At 42.0% G+C, this 7,598-nt stretch overlaps 1 long non-coding RNA gene across 7 annotated transcripts in view; it reads left to right on the top strand.

Moving 5' to 3' along the window:
• The window catches only part of LOC109288481, a 61,852-nt gene that overhangs the window by 34,842 nt on the left and 19,412 nt on the right, over positions 1-7,598 (top strand). For 5 of the 7 annotated variants that reach the window (XR_002095149.1, XR_002095151.1, XR_002095153.1 and 2 more), the window contains 4 exons: positions 3,170-3,264; positions 3,693-3,968; positions 4,945-5,152; positions 6,480-6,540. This is a non-coding gene — a long non-coding RNA (uncharacterized LOC109288481). Of the gene's footprint in view, positions 1-3,169; positions 3,265-3,312; positions 3,480-3,692; positions 3,969-4,944; positions 5,153-6,479; positions 6,541-7,598 lie in introns of all 7 variants that reach the window. The other 2 variants (XR_002095148.1, XR_002095150.1) reach the window with 2 other exon arrangements.

Raw genomic sequence — 7,598 nt, forward strand, 5'->3', positions numbered from 1 at the left:
ACAGATTTAATACCATTTATCATGATATTATGGATTAAACAGTAACTAACGGTTGACAATGACAATGTTATCATGAGAGCTGCAAAGAATGGCTAGAATTTGATTGTGGCAGCTATTACCATTGTGGGCAAGCACAAGCTTGTTGAAGTTTTGGCTGGGACTCAAAGGCTGGAATGAGCCTGTTCAGATTTAGGGGCAGTTTATTTTTCATTCAACAAAGGTTTATCTGCCCCTGCCCCGCAAGTTAACCCCCAGAATTGAAACAGCTTGAAAAATGATTCATCTTTCTGCTAACAGGTTCCTGATGTTAAAGGTCTGACCTGAAAAAGAGCAGTGCACAGGTCAGACTGCAAGGGTGGATAGGGGAGTGAGTTGCCCCTGACCTGCAACCCTACCAAATGTAGCTATTTTAATAGCCAAGGCAGTGTATTCCAGATCAGCAGCTAAAGAGATGCCTTCCAGCTAAGTCTTTCCTAAATATTAACTCTGTCAGTGCTGGATGATCTCACTGTGGAGATTTGCTGGGCTTGACAGTACCTCTGATGGTAAGGCTCTTTTTAAGCATCTGCAAAGTTCATAGCAAGTGGGCATTTCCTTGGCGCCACTGCCTCTTGTTCCTCAATGCATCCAGAGGTGAGCCCATTTCTCTTTCATTTAAGAGACAAATATCAGCCATGCAAGGTCAAGTATTTCTGAATTCAAGTTTCAAAAAAATGAGGGGCTGGCTAGTCTGCAGCACTGTCAGCTTCTTCACTGGTATACCTCAAACCTAAAGCTAATGAGACCCTCCTCTATCTATAAGAATGGAGTTGAATCTTCATGGTGTCTCTATCCTTGGCCTCTCTTTTATGAATATCACATTAGGTGATAAGCGCCGTAACCATTGTTGTGGTGAAGTTGATATTTGTCTATTAGCAACCAACAGAGATGACGCAAGTCATTTTGGGCATATCGTTAACCAGCCCCTAGATGGTAATGTCTTTTGGTCACTCACTAAATGGGGTTGGATTTGGATTCATTAACTAGAGATGAAAGACACTATATATGTCTACGCATTACAAATCTTTTGGGCTATCCCATCCCCTTGAACAGACATTGCATTAAATAAAGCAGTGCTGCCAGCCAGAAGTAATCAAGGAGTTAAAGAGAGAGAGAGAGGAATCATCTGCAATTGTGAATGCTTATTGTGGCAGGTGTCTTCAGGCAACACTGACGCTGGCTGCTGCACTGTTGCAATGGCTGCTCTAGGACTCTTAAGGGCCAGTACGCTTTTGCGATAATTAAAAAATCCCCAACAACATCCATTACATTACCTTTGGCGTTCCCTGCCCTGCACTATTCTGTTCTCTCACATCTCCTCAAGGAGGCATAGCTGTAGAGCATGCAAACCCTAAGAGTGCAGCTAACCAGTGAATTATAATTAGCGAGGTGCTCTAATAGCTACAAAGGGGCTGTGCATGGTATACCATACCCATTTTTCCAGGCTGAAGTGAACAACTGAAGTGCATTCTGCCTCGTACCTGAAAAACAGTGCAGTTGAAGAGCTGTCCCATTTCCTAAACAAGCTCAGTGCTTTGGAGGCAGGGGAAAGCAGGTGATGTGCAAGCTGCAGCCACTTTTTCTGCTTGTGCCACATAAAGCTGCTTGGGGATGCAGTGAGGCAGGAATGGATCTTACGTGGAGCACCTCCTCCTGTTTGTGAGCATCTTGTATTTAGGACTGTAGAACAGAAATAATAAAAAAAGTCAATGTTTGGAGATGATGACAAGGTGCCTACTCACAACTGGGGGCAGCCATTGCATGAGTCCAAGTAAGGCTCAAATTTACACCTTCCAGAACGGTAGTAAAACACTTTAGTTGCTCTGCCATTTTACCCCTGTATGGCGCATCTATGCATGCCTCTATGGCACCGTTGTTACTGCGCCGTCATTTAGTACTTTCTTTAGTCACTATGTCACCGTAGCAATGTGCTATAGTGAGGGGGTGTCTCACTACGGCGACAAAGCTGTGCCTGCCGATGTTACACCGCTGTAGTGCTTTGCTACGATGCTAGCGCTTTGCTAGCATCTCGTATAGATGTGCCCCTTAGAAGACAAATTCTGCAGATTTTCCGTGCATTTGGTGAAAATATGCATGGTGCATTTCCTCAGTGAGAAAGGAAGCCAACTCTGTGCCATATCTTTATTCTCCCTGATCCTGGCTGAAGCTAAGAATTGGTCAGCTCCTAGGAGCAGCTGTAGAGCAAGCATAGTAATTTAAGTGCAATATGCTCTGGATGCGCAACTTCCCACCATCCCAAATCTTGCTAAGGTGACACCTCACGTAGTCAGAGGAAGGGTCTGCAGTTGTGCGACACCCAGGTTTGCCACTTAGGCAAAGAAAATCTCTTGCGGTCAGTTTTCTGAATGGGATGAAGTGCCAGCAGGAGATGAGAGCAGTCAATTTAAATGATTTACTTCTTTGGGTACTATGTTTTGTTTCTGCTTCTCAATGTTTAGGGAAAATCCTGCAAATGTGCAAGTCTCTTGTTGGTGTATTTTGTTCTTAATACAATATTCTACAGAGAGCCACCAGATCTCGTTCTTAGGGCGAAGCACTCTTGCATCATACCGTCTGTTGGGAGGGAGAGATGTGGAGACACAACGGAACGATGTCCAATGTTTTCTGTGTGTGTGCATGCGCACACGTGAGTGAGACCCGATGTCTATGCCTCAGACATTTAACAAGACATGATTCTGGAAAATAACACACCTTTCAAAGCGGATATTATCCCTGTCTAAATATGCAAAATCAGGCCTTACCATGAGTAGATCTAGGGCTAACATGACAAAATCTAGAAACAGTACCTGTGGACATGGAGGATTCCAAGACGACAATAAAAGGTGTTGACGGTTCCTCTTTATTTCTGAAGATGTGGGTGGAGGATAAAACATAGTGTAATCTCACAAGACAACACTGCCCCAAATTAACTGGTGAAAGTCCTGCTTGAATGAACCAATATTTTTAGACTCAGTCAGTAGCCTCCCCTTCCATTTTCTTCCTTGCTATTTCTGACTGGGTTGTGAGATTCACTTTGGTATCTGCATGTGCTATTTGTAGGGTGCTTTTATAACAGTGCTGTGATAACACTATCTGAGCAATCACAAGTCCTCTTGCTTTCCACTTTCAGCCCATGAAGTGCTGGTTCTTACTGCCCAATTTCCCACCTGTAGCCAAAGGACAGGAACGAACCATCCATCAAACAGAAAAATGAAAGACTAGAAGGTAAGGATCATGGTAAGGCATTCATTATTCATCCTTCGGTTTTTTTAGCAGTCATCATCCAGTAGCACACAGAGGACCCAAGTAAGATCAGGCCTCCATTTGGTCTGGCCCTGCACAGAGAAAGAGTCTTTGCCCTAAGCCCAAAGACAAAAGGTAGACAAGTAACAGGAGGAAAAACAGACTGGAAGTGATTTATCCGTGATTACACACAGGAGGTCAGTAGCAAAGTGGTGGCAAAAATCTCTGTGTTGGTAAATCCCAGGCCTGGGCCTTATCTGCACCAGACACTACTGCCTGTCAGGTTCTACAGTTTTCAATTGAATTATAAATACAGTGGGTGTTATATTATATCATTGAAAGCAAATTTGTATATACCAAATAAACACAAATGCATCCGTTTAATACATGACATCTCCTTTTCCTTTTAGTTCTGCTTCGATGCCAAGAGTGACAGACACATCAGAAATAAACCAGAATATGAGAGCGAGAAAGACAAATCAGTGAGCGAGCAAGCATGCAAGAGCAAGCACGCGCATCCTTTTGCCGTATTCTTCAGTATTGTTTTAATTTGTGCTTATGGCACTAGTTTACTATCACATCAGTGATGGTGGTGATATCAGTTTTCACTCTCATATTAAGCAGAATAAGCTGAAGAAACAAGCCCCAGATGTTGATATGAGTAAAGCAAAAAACACGATTTCCGAGTAAGTGGGTTCATGTTCCATTTGGATTTCCCACAATGCAAAGTCCTACCGGAATCGCCAACCCAGTCAGAGCGCTTCACTTGACCACTTATTCTATTGAATAAAGCATAAATGGCTGCCATAGCAACTGCTGCATCCTTATATATCAGATTATTTTACCAGTTCGGCCCTTTGAGACTTAGCATTTCACTCATGAGGCACACATTAGTTATGCTAGTTGTACTTTCTGATGCCTTGGGTAATTTTTTGACACTGTTTGTATTTTACAGTGTACTGAAACATTTCCCTACATTTTATTTGAATATTTTAGGCTCTTAAAATATAACAAGATGCAAAAATAACACAACAGGATGATATGGACTGAATATGTGTCTGCAACAGCATCTCTCTAGTACTTATTGGAGTAGTTTGGCTACTCTTTTGTTATATTGGGTTATCTAACACTTTGGCAATCCCACTGACATCAAGGAAGTAGTGGGGAGCTCAGGTAATATGTGGTACTGGATTTTTTATATTAGTTTCACATGGGAATTGGCTGGGGGTAAATGAATGACTCAAAGGGTGCATCTACATGAGATGCTTTGAGTGCAGTAGACTAATTCTACTGTGCATTAGTGCAGCGGGCAAAACCTGTGCTAATGGGCAGTAGAATTAGTGTCACCAAAACATCGGGCACTGGGACTAATGTGATGTAGTGCCAATTACGGCGCATTAAGATAGTATCTGTAACCATGGCATACTAATGAATGTGTAGATGCCCCCTATGTGAGTAAGGCTTCATAACCTGGGCTGCTGTGCTTGGCATTAGTACTGCTACTTTGAACTAAGTTTACAAGGGAGTTTTGATTTATTTCATACTCTGAAGCTGTACTACTGGAAATCAAATAATGTGCTCTCCTCTTAGCCACAATAGTCATTCTTTACCCATCTAAATATTCCCATTGAGAGTCTCAAATTTTACTTTGTGTGTCTCCAGATAATGCCCAGAAAAAGACACCTTTTACGCGTAGAGATGTCAACAAATATGCACCAGGGCTCGGACCCACTCTGACTGAGCTCAGGGTTGAAAGTCTACTGCATTCCCGGCAGTCTGGCCAGCACGATGTGAAAACATTTGCTGAGAAGCTTCCAATCATTCTGCCTTCTCCTGGCTCCCCAGAATAATCTCTGAAGACACTGAAAAGGTAAGTACGGGCGTGTTATGTTCGGTGGTAGTAAGATAATCCATATCAGATGTGGCATCCAGAACTACAGCATCCAAGTGCAAAACGGACTAATTTTGTGAGAAGAAATCTGTAGAGACTTTGTCACCATGAGTTTAGGCAGGCCTGCATACTGGTTCTTCACCCTCTCTCTCATTTTTGGTGTACTCGTTCCTTGTCTTTGATTTTCACAAAAAGGCTTGTGTCAAGACTGTGCATACTTAGAACGCTCTTACTTGGGCTCAGCGTCATAGGGAAATAGGGTGGCAAGGGACCACATGAAGTCATCTAGTCCAGCCGCCTCCCTTGAGAGTCTTCCTTAGGAAGGGACTTGCTGCATTGTGCAAGAAACAGATTTCTTCATAGCCTCCACTATCAGCCTCAGGTAATGTGGTTTAAAAAGGCCCACCCTAAAAGTAATGAACACATGGATCACTGTGGTCAGATTCTACTCTAAGAAGAAATAGTAAAATTTTCCTGGAAAACTATAGGTGTGCTGGTATTCAGGATTATTGCTGAGTCCAATAGGACTCCAGGACTTTGTGCTCTCCCAGTAACCTGATGTTTCTGTTCAACAAGGGTCAAGCTACAGAACTGGTACGGACTGAAACAACTGCATACTACATAAAACTTACGGGGCTCCACATTTCATCACAACCCCCAGCTCAGACTAGGTATATTGAATTGTTTGCTAAAGTTCATAAATCTTTGAAATGAACCTAGGGTGCAAACACAGAGATGGTTCTTGTGGTTTGGGTACCAAGACCAGGCAAAGATGCACAATAGGCGTTAGGAGTTTGGGTTGTGAGACACGAAGTCCGTTCTGAACACGAAACCTATAGTGAAATGGGGATAGCATGGTTCCCCATGGATTCAAGTTAAGCGTGTCCCAGATTTTAAGGCAATAAGAGACCATTAATGATCATCTCATTTGATTTCCTGCCTAGCTTGTGTCATTTTAATATCAAATATTTTTTAGATGAGGCATATCATTTGGGGGGCATTTAGCACATCTCTTGTAGGCAGTCTAATGAACCAGTTGCTTGAGGTGAGCAAGTTGCTTGTGGGTCAGGTAAGTATGCCAAATAGGGATGCTCTTGGAGATTTGAATGTGGTAAATGGGCCCCTGTATATGGGAGCTATATGGATGCAACTGAAGAGAAAGCCAGTAATAGATTCCAAGCCAGAAATATTGTGGCTTCCTCAGCTAAACATTTCAACCCTTTGTGCTTGGGGTTTCATGGAGAGTCTTTCTACTCTTCTGTGCTGTAGAGCCACTGTTTAATTCATCTGTTCTCTTTATGTGTAGGTTCAGATAACTGAAGAAGAGTCCAGATTAGAAGAGCACATGTAACTCTTCCATCAGGCTGGTGAGTACATGCAATTCCTAAGGTCATGGTTATCATTAATCTTTGTGCCTACACTTGTCTCATTGATGTCAATACTGCTCACACTTCCAAGCTCTTGAAAATCCCACCTTGGCACCTCTTTATACCAGCACAGAGCTATTGGGTTTCTAGGGCAGGGACTGCCTTTGTCTTATACAGGGCACCATAAAAATAAAGAACAGGGTGCTGAAACACTTGGCAATAGATATAGTAACTTATAATAGGAACAGTACAAATGGACATAGCTCTGTTAACTTTAGTGGAACTATGACTTTTTATATTACCTGAGTTTCTGGCCTTGTCTCTTTATTAACTGGCTGGTACCCAGGTGTTATGCTAAAACTGTCAATTTAAGGAAGGCAGTGTGGAAGACAGGATTACTCGTAGATAGAGCACAGAAGACCTGAGCTTTCTGACTCTGTTTTTGATTTTGGACAACTTTTTCTCTCTGCCTTAGCCTCCAGTCCTACAAAAACGGCATTAATGATACCTGCTTCCTTTGCAAAGGGGTTTGCGATCTTCAGATGAAGAGCACAGTATAAGAATCAGGAATGATGATTTTTATTGTAGTCCTTATAGCTTGTTTGAGAGATGATGCATTTAAGTAGCAGGTGGGTGTGTGCTTATGATACTAAGTACTTTACAAACATACGCCTCTTTGCTATTCTTTCTGGAGGCTGAGTCCAGGTATTGCTGTCATAGATATTAGAAAGAGTAGCCAAAAGAAAGGAAAAGAAACACTGGGGAATAAAAGTGCATTTGAAAGAGAAGAAATCTACATTTCAATGCAAATACTTTCAAGCCATTTCAAATAAGAGTCCGAGAGAAATAATTATAAAGTTTGGAAAGAAAGAACGTTAGCTTTGATATCTTTCTCTTCTATGAAGCAATTAAAATAAGCAATTTTTCAAATACTAAGCAGAAAATTACTAATGGCTGAACCCAAATGCTTTCATTTCCTTCTTGGGGCTTTTATTCCTCTAAAAAAAGACCAAAAAAAAAAAAAAAAGGGAAGGTGGTTTTCCAGTTAGATTAACGCA

This window comes from Gavialis gangeticus, unplaced genomic scaffold (assembly GCF_001723915.1).
Source record: "Gavialis gangeticus isolate Ggan-Ray unplaced genomic scaffold, GavGan_comp1, whole genome shotgun sequence".
Classification (NCBI taxonomy): Eukaryota; Metazoa; Chordata; order Crocodylia; family Gavialidae; genus Gavialis; species Gavialis gangeticus.